We start from the raw sequence: 15,922 nt of genomic DNA, 5'->3' as shown, positions 1-15,922 counted from the left end.
GAGAATCTGGAACAATCTCTGTGCGTAAGGGTCAAGGCCGTAAAACCATACTGGATGCCCGTGATCTCCGGGCCCTTAAACGACACTGCACCACAAACAGGAATGCTACTGTAAAGGAAATCACAGAATGGGCTCAGGAATACTTCCAGAAACCATTGTCAGTGAACACAATCCCCCGTGCCATCCGCCGTTTCCAGCTGAAACTCTACAGTGCAAAGAAGAAGCCATTTCTAAGCAAGATCCACAAGCTCAGGCGTTTTCACTGGGCCAGGGATCATTTAAAATGGAGTGTGGCAAAATGGAAGACTGTTCTGTGGTCAGACGAGTCACGATTCAAAGTTCTTTTTGGAAATCTGGGATGCCATGTCATCCGGACCAAAGAGGACAAGGACAACCCAAGTTGTTATCAACGCTCAGTTCAGAAGCCTGCATCTCTGATGGTATGGGGTTGCATGAGTGCGTGTGGCATGGGCAGCTTGCATGTCTGGAAAGGCACCATCAATGCAGACCAATATATTCAGGTTCTAGAACAACATCTGCTCCCATCCAGACGTCATCTCTTTCAGGGAAGACCCTGCATTTTTTAACAAGATAATGCCAGACCACATTCTGCATCAATCACAACATCATGGCTGGGTAGGAGAAGGATCCGGGTACTGAAATGGCCAGTCTGCAGTCCAGATCTTTCACCTATAGAGAACATTTGGCACATCATGAAGAGGAAGGTGCAACAAAGAAGGCCCAAGACGATTGAACAGTTGGAGGCCTGTATTAGACAAGAATGGGAGAGCATTCCTATTTCTAAACTTGAGAAACTGGTCTCCTCGGTCCCCAGACGTCTGTTGAGTGCTGTAAGAAGAAGGGGAGATGCCACACAGTGGTGAAAATGGCCTTGTCCCAACTTTTTGGGGATTTGTTGACACCATGAAATTCTGATTCAACATATTTTTCCCTTCAAATGGTACATTTTCTCAGTTTAAACTTTTGTTCTGTGATTTATGTTCTATTTTGAATAAAATATTAGAAGTTGGCACCTCCACATCATTGCATTCAGTTTTTATTCACGATTTGTATAGTGTCCCAACTTTTTTGGAATCCGGTTTGTAAATTAGCAGTAAAAATTAGTAGAAACTAGATAAATACTGTGGGTATTGAGTAGTTTCAGATGGATGTGTTGGTGTGCACATCAAAGTGACCCTGTATGGAGGGTGGCAGCGCTGTCTTGAATTGAAACACTATGCTACCATGTATGGAGCGATTTAGTGTGAATAGATACAATGTGGATAGAATGAATTTAGTGTGATTCTGATGTGTATTGTATAATGTCACAGTGTATGAGGGTTCGTTAATCAGCCACTTCTGGCTGCTTAGTTGCGATGTCCTGTGTTTGCCGAAAGCTAGTCCCGGTTTGCTCGGCAAGCAGTACACAATTTTGATTCGGTACAAGTGATTCGGTCAATAAAAAAATAAAATAAAATGCTTAAGCCGTGAAAAAATAGACAGGCCACGATGCGGTAAAATTTTATTGAGGCATAGTTCAATCCAAAATAAGGCATGGTGTTATTATCATATGAAAAATTTTAAAAAAATATATCAAAAAATAAATTTAAAAAGTCATAAAAGTATATCATACAAATATATTGATATATTCATAAAAAACATATATGTATGTCTGGAATGGCAATAAAAATATAGTGATTGAGAGTTTGTGCCACAAAATGTTCTCCCAGTATGTATATAGAGGTATATGAAATATGGGTTTTGTGAGATACACCAATGTGGGGTTAGGGTTAATAGAGAAGGTATCTCCTCATTTGTATTGGAGGTATATATTATTGCATTCTCTATATGGTTGGCAATTGGTGATTGACATTTTTTAGGTCAAGGTATGTGTGGGAGGGGGTGTGGTTGAATTCCTATGTTAATTGGAGACGTACGTCTATGGGCAATAGACGGCGAATGATAACATTAGGTAGAGGTCTCAAATGACTTGAGTGGGAATTGGGTTTCCTCCTCGAGTCTAAGGACTGCACCACAGTTGCGTTTGTTTGGAGTGCGTTATCAGTGCGTTTTATCTGTTATTAATGTTTTGGTCCAGTAGGTGTATTAGTTCTATCGAATCTATATGGGCTGGGGTTTAAGTTTCCCTGTATTGTGATACCTACTAAACGTTTGTATTGGAGAGATAGCAGCTGTCTTTCTGTTTATGGACGGGCAGGCATTTAATTGGGGGTATATTTGATGAAAATTCAATGAGATAGTGAAGGTTCAATTAGACAATGAAGGTTCATGCTCGCATTGTCTAATTGAACCTTCACTTCTCATATGATAATAACACCATGCCTTATTTTGGATTGAATTATGCCTCAATAAAATACACTCTCCATATGTCATTTAATCACAAAATTATGAATCCCCAAAAAAATGCAACACTAACGCACTCGGAATAGAAGTGATGTCATAAGCTCACTAATTTTTAACCAATTTTTTTATATTTATCTAGTTTCTACAAATTTTTACTGCTAATTTAGTTACCTTGTATTGTTTCTTGTATGGTTAATTACCATTTCTTTTAGCATCAATAAATTTCTGCTGTTTCCCCATATCTGAGTACCGGTCTATACTTTCATTTTCATTCTATTCCCTCTTACTGGGTGAGTGAGCCTAGACCTAGAGTACCTCTCATATTGCAACACTAGGTGAGCCACCTCTTCCCCTCAGCCTTGTTATTATATGTGCTTATGTTGCTCACTGTTGTCTATGCCTTTTGCCAGTTTAATAGTATTATATTGGACATTTTTATCTTTAGTTAGGCGGCCTTCACCTTGCTAGATGATTTACTTTCATTTATATGCCACTCTTGTGGCGAACTGATATTTATGTGTGCAGGGCCACACTCGTTATAGTTAGGGATGAGCGAACTGTAACTGTATAGTTCGGGTTCGTACCGAATTTTGGGGTGTCCGTGACACGGACCCGAACCCGGACATTTTCCGTAAAAGTCCTGGTTCGGGTTCGGTGTTCGTCGCTTTCTTGGCGCTTTTGTGACCCTTTCTTGGCGCTTTTTGAAAGGCTGCAAAGCAGCCAATCAACAAGCGTCATACTACTTGCCCCAAGAGGCCGTCACAGCCATGCCTACTATTGGCATGGCTGTGATTGGCCAGAGCACCATGTGACCCAGCCTCTATTTAAGCTGGAAACACATAGCGCCGCCCGTCACTCTGCTCTGATTAGCGTAGGGAGAGGTTGCGGCTGCGACAGTAGGGCGAGATTAGGCAGATTAACTCCTCCAAAGGACTTGATTAACCGCCTCCGGACCGCCTAACGTAGATGTGCGGTCCGGAGGCGGCAGCCCTGCGCACGACGACGCATATACGCGTCATCTCGCGAGGGCCGGGATTTCCTGTGAACGCGCACACACAGGCACGCGCGCTCACAGAAACGGAAGGTAACCGAGTGTATCTCCACCATGCCAGCGGCGATCGCTCACTGGCAGGCTGGAGATCTGATTTTTTTAACCCCTAACAGGTATATTAGACGCTGTTTTGATAACATGGCGAGTTCCTTGTCACAAGTTAGCGGAAAATGATGATTTTTCTTTTTTTTTCTTTTTTCCTTACAAAGTCTCATATTCCACTAACTTGCGACAAAAATAAAAAAATTCTAGGAACTCGCCGTGCCCCTCACGGAATATCTTGGGGTGTCTTCTTTCCAAAATAGGGTCACTTGTGGCGTAGTTATACTGCCCTGGCAATTTAGGGGCCCATATGTGTGAGAAGAACTTGGCAATCAAAATGTGTAAAAAATGGCCTGCCCACCTTGGCTGCAAAAAAGTGTCACACATCTGGTATCGCCGTACTCAGGAGAAGTTGGGCAATGTGTTTTGGGGTGTCATTTTACATATACCCATGCTGGGTGAGAAAAATATCTTGGTCAAATGCCAACTTTGTATAAAAAAATTGGAAAAGTTGTCTTTTGCCAAGATATTTCTCTCACCCAGCATGAGTATATGTAAAATGACACCCAAAAACACATTCCCCAACTTCTCCTGAGTACGGCGATACCAGATGTGTGACACTTTTTTGCAGCCAAGGTGGGCAAAGGGGCACATATTCCAAAGTGCACCTTTCGGATTTCACCGGTAATTTTTTACACATTTTGATTGCAAAGTTCTTCTCACACATTTGGGCCCCTAAATTGCCAGGGCAGTATAACTTCCCCACAAGTGACCCCATTTTGGAAAGAAGACACCCCAAGGTATTCCGTGAGGGGCATGGCGAGTTCCTAGAATTTTTTATTTTTTGTCGCAAGTTAGTGGAATATGAGACTTTGTAAGAAAAAAATAAAAATAAAAATCATCATCATTTTCCGCTAACTTGTGACAAAAAATAAAAAGTTCTATGAACTCACTATGCCCATCAGCGAATACCTTAGGGTGTCTACTTTCCGAAATGGGGTCATTTGTGGGGTTTTTCTACTGTCTGGGCATTGTAGAACCTCAGGAAACATGACAGGTGCTCAGAAAGTCAGAGCTGCTTCAAAAAGCGGAAATTCACATTTTTGTACCATAGTTTGTAAACGCTATAACTTTTACCCAAACCATTTTTTTTTTTGCCCAAACATTTTTTTTTATCAAAGACATGTAAAACAATAAATTTAGCGAAAAATTTATATATGGATGTCGTTTTTTTTGCAAAATTTTACAGCTGAAAGTGAAAAATGTCATTTTTTTGCAAAAAAATTGTTACATTTCGATTAATAACAAAAAAAGTAAAAATGTCAGCAGCAATAAAATATCACCAAATGAAAGCTTTATTAGTGAGAAGAAAAGGAGGTAAAATTCATTTGGGTGGTAAGTTGCATGACCGAGCGATAAACGGTGAAAGTAGTGTAGTGCCGAAGTGTAAAAAGTGCTCTGGTCATGAAGGGGGTTTCAGCTAGCGGGGCTGAAGTGGTTAATCGATCGATCTGCAGCTGTGGATCATTGAGCTGCTAAAATTCAATTGCTCACTGTTTTTAGGCTGCCCAGACCGTTTGTCAGTCACTTTTTTCTGGGGTGATCGGCGGCCATTTTGTGTCTTGTGGTGCGCCAGCACAAGCTGCGACCAAGTGCATTTAACCCTCAATAGTGTGGTTGTTTTTTGGCTAAAGCCTACATCAGGGTGAAGCTGTCACATCAAGTGCATTTAACCAGCAATAGTCTGTTTATTTTTTGGCCATATACTACATCAGGGGCAAGCTGCGCCTGTCACCAAGTGCATTTAACCCTCAATGGTGTGGTTGTTTTTTGGCTAAAGCCTACATCAGGGTGAAGCTGTCACACCAAGTGCATTTAACCAGCAATAGTCTGTTTATTTTTTGGCCATATACTACATCAGGGGCAAGCTGCGCCCGTCACCAAGTGCATTTAACCCTCAGTAGTGTGGTTGGTCAAGCTGTCACACCAAGTGCATTTAACCAGCAATAGTCTGTTCATTTTTTGGCCATATACTACATCAGGGGCAAGCTGCGCCTGTCACCAAGTGCATTTAACCCTCAGTAGTGTGGTTGGTCAAGCTGTCACACCAAGTGCATTTAACCAGCAATAGTGTGGTTATTTTTTGGCCATATCCCAGTCTAATTCTGTCAGTAAATCCATACCGGTCACCCAGCGCCTAAATACTAGGCCTCAAATTTATATCCCGCTAAATCTGTCGTTACCGCTGTACTGTTGTGGCTGGGCAAGTTATTTAGTGTCTGTCAAAGCACATTTTTTGTTCTGGGTTGAAATACAATTCCCAATTTAGCAATTTCATAATTTAGTGGTTTCTGCTGTATCAGAGCTATTTGAAATCTATCCCTAAAAGGGTATATAATATTCAAGGTGCACATAGGGTCATTCAGAATAACTTCACACACACGCTACTGTGCATTTCCAAGTCTAATTCTGTCAGTAAATCCATACCGGTCACCCAGCGCCTAAATACTAGGCCTCAAATTTATATCCCGCAAAATCTGTCGTTACCGCTGTACTGTTCTGGCTGGGCAAGTTATTTAGTGTCCGTCAAAGCACATTTTTTGTTCTGGGTTGAAATACAATTCCCAATTTAGCAATTTCCTAATTTAGTGGTTTCTGCTGTAGCAGAGCTATTTGAAATCTATCCCTAAAAGGGTATATAATATTCAAGGTGCACATAGCGTCATTCAGAATAACTTCACACACACGCTACTGTGCATTTCCAAGTCTAATTCTGTCAGTAAATCTATACTGGTCACCCAGCGCCTAAATACTCGGCCTCAAATTTATATTCAGCTGAATTTGAATACAATACATTGGGCCAAATAATTTTTTTGTTGTTGTGGTGAACGATAACAATGAGGAAAACATCTATTAAGGGACGCGGACGTGGACATGGTCGTGGTGGTGTTAGTGGACCCTCTGGTGCTGGGAGAGGACGTGGCCGTTCTGCCACATCCACACGTCCTAGTGTACCAACTACCTCAGGTCCCAGTAGCCGCCAGAATTTACAGCGATATATGGTGGGGCCCAATGCCGTTCTAAGGATGGTAAGGCCTGAGCAGCTACAGGCATTAGTCAATTGGGTGGCCGACAGTGGATCCAGCACGTTCACATTATCTCCCACCCAGTCTTCTGCAGAAAGCGCACAGATGGCGCCTGAAAACCAACCCCATCAGTCTGTCACATCACCCCCATGCATATCAGGGAAACTGTCTGAGCCTCAAGTTATGCAGCAGTCTCTTATGCTGTTTGAAGACTCTGCTGGCAGGGTTTCCCAAGGGCATCCACCTAGCCCTTCCCCAGTGGTGGAAGACATAGACTGCACTGACGCACAACCACTTATGTTTCCTGATGATGAGGACATGGGAATACCACCTCAGCATGTCTCTGATGATGACGAAACACAGGTGCCAACTGCTGCGTCTTTCTGCAGTGTGCAGACTGAACAGGAGGTCAGGGATCAAGACTGGGTGGAAGACGATGCAGGGGACGATGAGGTCCTAGACCCCACATGGAATGAAGGTCGTGCCACTGACTTTCACAGTTCGGAGGAAGAGGCAGTGGTGAGACCGAGCCAACAGTGTAGCAAAAGAGGGAGCAGTGGGCAAAAGCAGAACACCCGCCGCCAAGAGACTCCGCCTGCTACTGACCGCCGCCATCTGGGACCGAGCACCCCAAAGGCAGCTTCAAGGAGTTCCCTGGCATGGCACTTCTTCAAACAATGTGCTGACGACAAGACCCGAGTGGTTTGCACGCTGTGCCATCAGAGCCTGAAGCGAGGCATTAACGTTCTGAACCTGAGCACAAACTGCATGACCAGGCACCTGCATGCAAAGCATGAACTGCAGTGGAGTAAACACCTTAAAACCAAGGAAGTCACTCAGGCTCCCCCTGCTACCTCTTCTGCTGCTTCCGCCTCGGCCTCTTCCTCTGCCTCTGGAGGAACGTTGGCACCTGCCGCCCAGCAAACAGGGGATGTACCACCACCACCTCCGTCACCAAGCGTCTCAACCATGTCACACGGCAGCGTTCAGCTCTCCATCTCACAAACATTTGAGAGAAAGCGTAAATTCCCACCTAGCCACCCTCGATCCCTGGCCCTGAATGCCAGCATTTCTAAACTATTGGCCTATGAAATGCTGTCATTTAGGCTGGTGGACACAGACAGCTTCAAACAGCTCATGTCGCTTGCTGTCCCACAGTATGTTGTTCCCAGCCGCCACTACTTCTCCAAGAGAGCCGTGCTTTCCCTGCACAGCCAAGTATCCGATAAAATCAAGTGTGCACTGCGCAACGCCATCTGTAGCAAGGTCCACCTAACCACAGATACGTGGACCAGTAAGCACGGCCAGGGACGCTATATCTCCCTAACTGCACACTGGGTAAATGTAGTGGCAGCTGGGCCCCAGGCGGAGAGCTGTTTGGCGCACGTCCTTCTGCCGCCAAGGATCACAGGGCAACATTCTTTGCCTCCTGTTGCCACCTCCTCCTTCTCGGCTTCCTCCTCCTCTTCTTCCACCTGCTCATCCAGTCAGCCACACACCTTCACCACCAACTTCAGCACAGCCCGGGGTAAACGTCAGCAGGCCATTCTGAAACTCATATGTTTGGGGGACAGGCCCCACACCGCACAGGAGTTGTGGCGGGGTATAGAACAACAGACCGACGAGTGGTTTCTGCCGGTGAGCCTCAAGCCCGGCCTGGTGGTGTGCGATAATGGGCGAAATCTCGTTGCAGCTCTGGGACTAGCCAGTTTGACGCACATCCCTTGCCTGGCGCATGTGCTAAATTTGGTGGTGCAGAAGTTCATTCACAACTAGCCCGACATGTCAGAGCTGCTGCATAAAGTGCGGGCCGTCTGTTCGCGCTTCCGGCGTTCACATCCTGCCGCTACTCGCCTGTCTGCGCTACAGCGTAACTTCGGCCTTCCCGCTCACTGCCTCATATGCGACGTGCCCACCAGGTGGAACTCCACCTTGCACATGCTGGACAGACTGTGCGAGCAGCAGCAGGCCATAGTGGAGTTTCAGCTGCAGCACGCACGGGTCAGTCGCACTGCGGAACAGCACCACTTCACCACCAATGACTGGGCCTCCATGCGAGACCTGTGTGCCCTGTTGCGCTGTTTCGAGTACTCCACCAACATGGCCAGTGGCGATGACGCCGTTAACAGCGTTACAATACCACTTCTATGTCTCCTTGAGAAAACACTTAGGGCGATGATGGAAGAGGAGGTGGCCCAGGAGGAGGAGGAGGAGGAAGAGGGGTCATTTTTAGCACTTTCAGGCCAGTCTCTTCGAAGTGACTCAGAGGGAGGTTTTTGGCAACAGCAGAGGCCAGGTACAAATGTGGCCAGCCAGGGCCCACTACTGGAGGACGAGGAGGACGAGGATGAGGAGGAGGTGGAGGAGGATGAGGATGAAGCATGGTCACAGCGGGGTGGCACCCAACGCAGCTCGGGCCCATCACTGGTGCGTGGCTGGGGGGAAAGGCAGGACGATGACGATACGCCTCCCACAGAGGACAGCTTGTCCTTACCCCTGGGCAGCCTGGCACACATGAGCGACTACATGCTGCAGTGCCTGCGCAACGACAGCAGAGTTGCCCACATTTTAACATGTGCGGACAACTGGGTTGCCACCCTGCTGGATCCACGCTACAAAGACAATGTGCCCACCTTACTTCCTGCACTGGAGCGTGATAGGAAGATGCGCGAGTACAAGCGCACGTTGGTAGACGCGCTACTGAGAGCATTCCCAAATGTCACAGGGGAACAAGTGGAAGCTCAAGGCCAAGGCAGAGGAGGAGCAAGAGGTCGCTAAGGCAGCTGTGTCACGGCCAGCTCCTCTGAGGGCAGGGTTAGCATGGCAGAGATGTGGAAAAGTTTTGTCAACACGCCACAGCTAACTGCACCACCACCTGATACGCAACGTGTTAGCAGGAGGCAACATTTCACTAACATGGTGGAACAGTACTTGTGCACACCCCTCCACGTACTGACTGATGGTTCGGCCCCATTCAACTTCTGGGTCTCTAAATTGTCCACGTGGCCAGAGCTAGCCTTTTATGCCTTGGAGGTGCTGGCCTGCCCGGCGGCCAGCGTTTTGTCTGAACGTGTATTCAGCACGGTAGGGGGCGTCATTACAGACAAACGCAGCCGCCTGTCTACAGCCAATGTGGACAAGCTGACGTTCATAAAAATAAACCAGGCATGGATCCCACAGGTCCTGTCCGTCCCTTGTCCAGATTAGACATTAACTACCTCCCCTTAACCATATATTATTGTACTCCAGGGCACTTCCTCATTCAATCCTATTTTTATTTTCATTTTACCATTATATTGCGAGGCTACCCAAAGTTGAATGAACCTCTCCTCTGTCTGGGTGCCGGGGCCTAAATATATGCCAATGGACTGTTCCAATGTTGGGTGACGTGAAGCCTGATTCTCTGCTATGACATGCAGACTGATTCTCTGCTGACATGAAGCCAGATCCTCTGTTACGGGACCTCTCTCCTCTGCCTGTGTGCTGGGCCTAAATATCTGACAATGGACTGTTGCAGTGGTGGCTGACGTGAAGCCTGATTCTCTACTATGACATGCAGACTAATTCTCTGCTGACATGAAGACAGATTCTCTGTTACGGGACCTCTCTCCTCTGCCTGGGTGCTGGGCCTAAATATCTGACAATGGACTGTTGCAGTGGTGGCTGACGTGAAGTCTGATTTTCTGCTATTACATGCATACTGATTCTCTGCTGACATGAAGCCAGATCCTCTGTTACGGGACCTCTCTCCTCTGCCTGTGTGCTGGGCCTAAATATATGCCAATGGACTGTTGCACTGGTGGCTGACGTGAAGCCTGATTCTCTGCTATGACATGCAGACTAATTCTCTGCTGACATGAAGACAGATTCTCTGTTACGGGACCTCTCTCCTCTGCCTGGGTGCTGGGCCTAAATATCTGACAATGGACTGTTGCAGTGGTGGCTGACGTGAAGTCTGATTTTCTGCTATTACATGCATACTGATTCTCTGCTGACATGAAGCCCGATTCTCTGTTACGGGACCTCTCTCCTCTGCCTGTGTGCTGGGCCTAAATATCTGACAATGGACTGTTGCATTGGTGGCTGACGTGAAGCCTGATTCTCTGCTATGATATGAAGACTGATTCTCTGCTGACATCAAGCCCGATTCTCTGTTACGGGACCTCTCTCCTCTGCCTGGGTGCTGGGCCTAAATATCTGACAATGGACTGTTGCATTGGTGGCTGACGTGAAGCCTGATTCTCTGCTATGACATGCAGACTGATTCTCTGCTGACATGAAGCCAGATTGTCTGTTACGGGACCTCTCTCCTCTGCCTGGGTGCTGGGCCTAAATATCTGACAATGGACTGTTGCATTGGTGGCTGACGTGAAGCCTGATTCTCTGCTATGTTATGAAGACTGATTCTCTGCTGACATGAAGCCAGATTGTCTGTTACGGGACCTCTCTCCTCTGCCTGGGTGCTGGGCCTAAATATCTGACAATGGACTGTTGCATTGGTGGCTGACGTGAAGCCTGATTCTCTGCTATGATATGAAGACTGATTCTCTGCTGACATGAAGCCAGATTCTCTGTTACGGGACCTCTCTCCTCTGCCTGGGTGCCGGGGCCTAAATATCTGAGAATGGACTGTTGCATTGGTGGCTGACGTGAAGCCTGATTCTCTGCTATGATATGAAGACTGATTCTCTGCTGACATGAAGCCAGATTCTCTGTTACGGGACCTCTCTCCTCTGCCTGGGTGCCGGGGCCTAAATATCTGAGAATGGACTGTTCCAGTGGTGGGTGACGTGAAGCCAGATTCTCTGCTATGGGACCTCTCTCCAATTGATTTTGGTTAATTTTTATTTATTTAATTTTAATTTTTATTCATTTCCCTATCCACATTTGTTTGCAGGGGATTTACCTACAGGTTGCAGCCTTTTGCAGCCCTCTAGCCCTTTCCTGGGCTGTTTTACAGCCTTTTTAGTGCCGAAAAGTTCGGGTCCCCATTGACTTCAATGGGGTTCGGGTTCGGGACGAAGTTCGGATCGGGTTCGGATCCCGAACCCGAACATTTTCGGGAAGTTCGGCCGAACTTCTCGAAGCCGAACATCCAGGTGTCCGCTCAACTCTAGTTATAGTCTCTATTCTGGCGTACTGCATACACAACAGTGGTATCTGCAATTATACTGATAACTGCATTATCCTTGGGTCTGGAGGCTTGAATCCTCACTTTCCTGCTTTTTTTTATTTTTTATCATGTATGTCATTCTATTTGTTATAATAAAGATGGATCGCTTTGTTATTTGCGTGTTGGTTTAATTTATATAGGAGTTGATAGTTGTACACCACGCATTATATTCTGCTGGTTTCAGCAATTGTTGGTATTATGTCACCATGTAGCTGTACCCTTTTTTGTCAGGCAACACATGTCGCTGTGTAGCCGTAGCCTAAACAGTTTGCTCCAAAATTTGTGACTTTTTTCCTGCCAGAATTCTGGCGCAAAGGAAATGATACATTCCACCCAATGTTTATGGTGGTGAACAGCTGATGAAGGCTGGAGTTATATAGAGGGTTGTTTAATATCCCACCACGTGCAAGCTCGGTGGGTCAGACATACTAAGATCAAGCCAGGGCAATGCCAGACGTTACAACATATGGGCAAAGAACTGCCAAAACTGTTATGTACTAAACAAACTATATAAACTGGCCACTAAATGTATGTGAGGTAAAGTAGTAATTATGAAATAAGAATTCATTGACGTTCATTACAGTCCGCACCCTCCCAGCCTGAAATGCCAGATAACAAGGAACCACTGAAGGAACAACAAGGAACCAACAAGGAATCAACTGCTAAACAAAGATGGACTTTAGTCTGAATAACTGTAAAGTTAGTCATTGAGTCTCATGTTAGTCATGCCGAATGGGTCCTGGAGGACTAAAGCTGGATTTGCATGGCCAGATTGTAGGGCAGATGATTGCGAAGCAACATTACTACCAGGGGTGGGGTGGGAACTAAAAGTGGCCCTGGAAAAACGGTAAAAGTGGGCCCATGTTGCAGGCGGGTCCAATTTGACAGAAGGCAGGCAACACAAGAAGGCAGGTGCAACACAAGTAGGCAGGGTCAGCAATACTACAGTGCAGAGCAATATACTGCCCCAGGTGAATCAAATACCACAGTGCAGCACAAAATAGTGCCACCTGCACTATAGTATTCACCTGTATCACTGTCCTGAGGATGTCGATACAGATGAATTCCGGAGGGCACCTGCGGCTGCTGGCCAGGTGGGTGAGAGAATTAAATTACTATGTACTAGGCTGGCAGACATGAGGAGGGCTTGGTCAATCCACCGCAGATTACTACAAATGGTTGTTCCCTATAATAGCCCATGTAAATGTGCTGCCAGTGGATGAGCGTTTTGAAATGATCTTTCGTGCAACACATTTGTGCTGTGTAAGCAGGGATCTGCTTCCAGAAACAATGATTCTGTATAAGGAAGAGTGATTGCAGGAGCCATCCTCATCCCTATACAGTGGAGGAGATTGCAGTGAGTAGATGCTGCTCGTTCTTCCACTATAGAGCAAGTAGTTATCAGGAACAATCCCTTCCCGATAATTGCCTGCTCCTTTGGCACATGTACTGTAATTGCGCCTTACGTGCTCCATTACATGGACATATCTTTGCCTGAAACGAGCACTTACTGATGATATAGCATCTCAATCAGTGATTGTTTAGCTCCATTTCTATGAAACCATTAGCGGTACTGTATCGGTATCCAAACAATCATTTATGTGATTGTTCAGACATACACAGTTTCATTATTCGCAGCACCTCCCTGTTTACAGAAGGACATGTGCTGCCTACAACTGGAATTTTGTTTGCATAAAGGAGGCCATCATCTGACAAATAAGTATTTGTTCATTTGTCAGGTAAATGGTGGTATGTTTACACGCATCAATGATCATGGTAAACTGGTTTTCCAGGATTTTTATATCAATGGCCTGTCCTCTGGGTGCAGCTTCTTGCCCCCCCCCCTTCACCTCACAACCAATCAGTTGGTCCCGAGTAGCATCACTGGAACTACACAGCTCCATCTACTACACAATGGACAGAGCTGTGTAGTTCTGGTTCCGGAGCCACTTGGAAACAGCTGATCTGCAGAGATTCAGATTATTGGACTCCCACTGATCAGATATTGATGGCCTATTCTGAGTATAGGCCATCATGATAAAAATCCTGGTAAAATCCTTCAACAAACGTTTTCACAAATGTTCAACGCCAATTATGGGTCTATGTTGAAGGTCCCTATGGAGACTGGGAGAGTCTGGGAGAGTCACTCATAAAGAATATAAACTGCTTCTAAGAGGAGCAGAATATTGCTGTATATTAAACAATACATGGACTTATGGTAGAGGAGCATGATATTACCGCCTAACAGGACATCCTGTGGTAGGAAAAAAAGAGCTTCTGAAAAGCTATTTCATGTAAAATCTTCTCAAAACACCACAGGCCCTTCTTCCACACAGAAAAAAATGTCCCATTGTCCCTTTGGCTCAAAAAGATTTTATGTGAGGGCCTGCTGGTAAGCTGACCCTGTAAAAAATTATATGCAAGGGCCTGCTGGTGAGCTGACCCTGTAAAAGATTTTAGGTGCAGGCCTGCTTGTGAGCTGACCCTGTAAAAGATTTAGAGGTGCGGGGCTGCTAATGAGCTGACCCTGTAAAAGATTTTAGGTGCGGGCTGCTGATGAGCTGGCCCTCTAAAAGGTTGTAGGTGAGGGCCTGCAGGTGAGCTGACCCTCTAAAACATGATATGAGAGGGCCTTCAGGTGAGCTGACCCTGTAAAAGATTGTAGGTGAAGGCCTGCTGGTGAGCTGACTCTGTAAAACATATGCTAGGGCCTGCTGGTGAGCTGACCCTCTAAAACATTATATGCGAGGGCCTTCAGGTGAGCTGACCCAGTAAAACATTATATGCAATGGCCTGCTGGTGAGGTGACCCTCTAAAAAATTATATGCAAGGGCCTGCTGGTGAGCTGACCCTGTAAAACATTATATGCAATGGCCTGCTGTTGAGCTGACCCTCTAAAAAATTATATGTGAGGGCCTGCTGGTGAGCTGACCCTGTAAAACATTATATGCGAGGGCCTGCTGGTGAGCTGACCCTCTAAAAAAATTATATGCGAGGGCCTGCTGGTGAGCTGACCCTCTAAAAATTATATGCAAGGGCCTCTAGCTGAGCTGACCCTGTAAAACATTATATGCGAAGGGCATATATGCGAGGGCATTATATGCGACAAATAAGCATGTGTTGATATAATGGAAGAGGAGAAGGAGGATGAGAAAAGGCAGATTCAACCATATACCCTTGTTTGGGGTGGAAGGGGTGCATTGGATACAGTGTATTCAGTACATTATAAACAACCCATTTAAAGTGCCTTTATGTTCATCAGCCCTCCTCTGGTGGAGTCGAGAAGTCATGGTCGATTGATACCTTGTTCATTTTTATAAGTCAACCTGTCAGCATTTTCAGTTGACAGGCGGATACGCTTATCTGTTATAATGCCACCAGCAGCACAAAATACCCGCTCAGACAAAACACTGGCGGCAGGGCAGGCCAGCACCTCCAAGGCGTAGAGCGCCAGTTCGTGCCACGTGTCCAGCTTGGACTTCCAGTAGTTGTAAGGCACTGAGGGATCATTGAGGACGCTGACACAGTCTGCTATGTACTCCTTCACCTTCTTCCAAAAATGTTCCCTGTGACACTAGGCCATGCATCAGGATGAGGGTGCTGGCGGTGTATCATGAAACCGTCCCAGGCTTTGGAGAGTTTTGCCCTGCCTCTGTTGGAACTGCTGTGAGTTCCCCTTGTCTCCCCTCCTCGGATGGCCAAGGAACTATGGACTCTGCCGCCAGCGTTGTCAGATTGAAATTTTTGGAGCAATTTTTTAACAAGGATCTTCTGGTATTGCACCATTTTGCTTGTCCTTTCCACCAGAGGAATGAGAGATGAGAATGTAGCGGGGTCGAGAAGGGTGAACAACCAGAAATCTGTGTTGTCCAAAATGAGTATAAGTCGCGGGAAAGGCAGCCTAACATGAAGTCAGCCATGTGTGCCAGAGTACCATCAGGCAAGACTTCGCTGTCGTCATCAGGAGGATGACTCTAAATCTCCTCATCCTCTTCCTCTTCTTCTGCCCACCCACGCTGAACAGATGGAATTAAACTTCCATGGGTACTACCCTCTCTAGCGGAGGCAACATCTCTTGCTCCTCCTCCTCCTCCTCTTCATTGTCCAATTCGCGCTGAGAAGACGAACGGAGGGTGGTCTGGCTATCACCCTGTGTAATGTATTCCCCCATTTCCACCTCTTACACATGCAAAGCGTAGTCCTTAA

Source organism: Bufo gargarizans, chromosome 2 (genome assembly GCF_014858855.1).
Source record: "Bufo gargarizans isolate SCDJY-AF-19 chromosome 2, ASM1485885v1, whole genome shotgun sequence".
In the NCBI taxonomy this organism is placed as follows: domain Eukaryota; kingdom Metazoa; phylum Chordata; class Amphibia; order Anura; family Bufonidae; genus Bufo; species Bufo gargarizans.
This window is presented reverse-complemented; position numbering follows the sequence as displayed.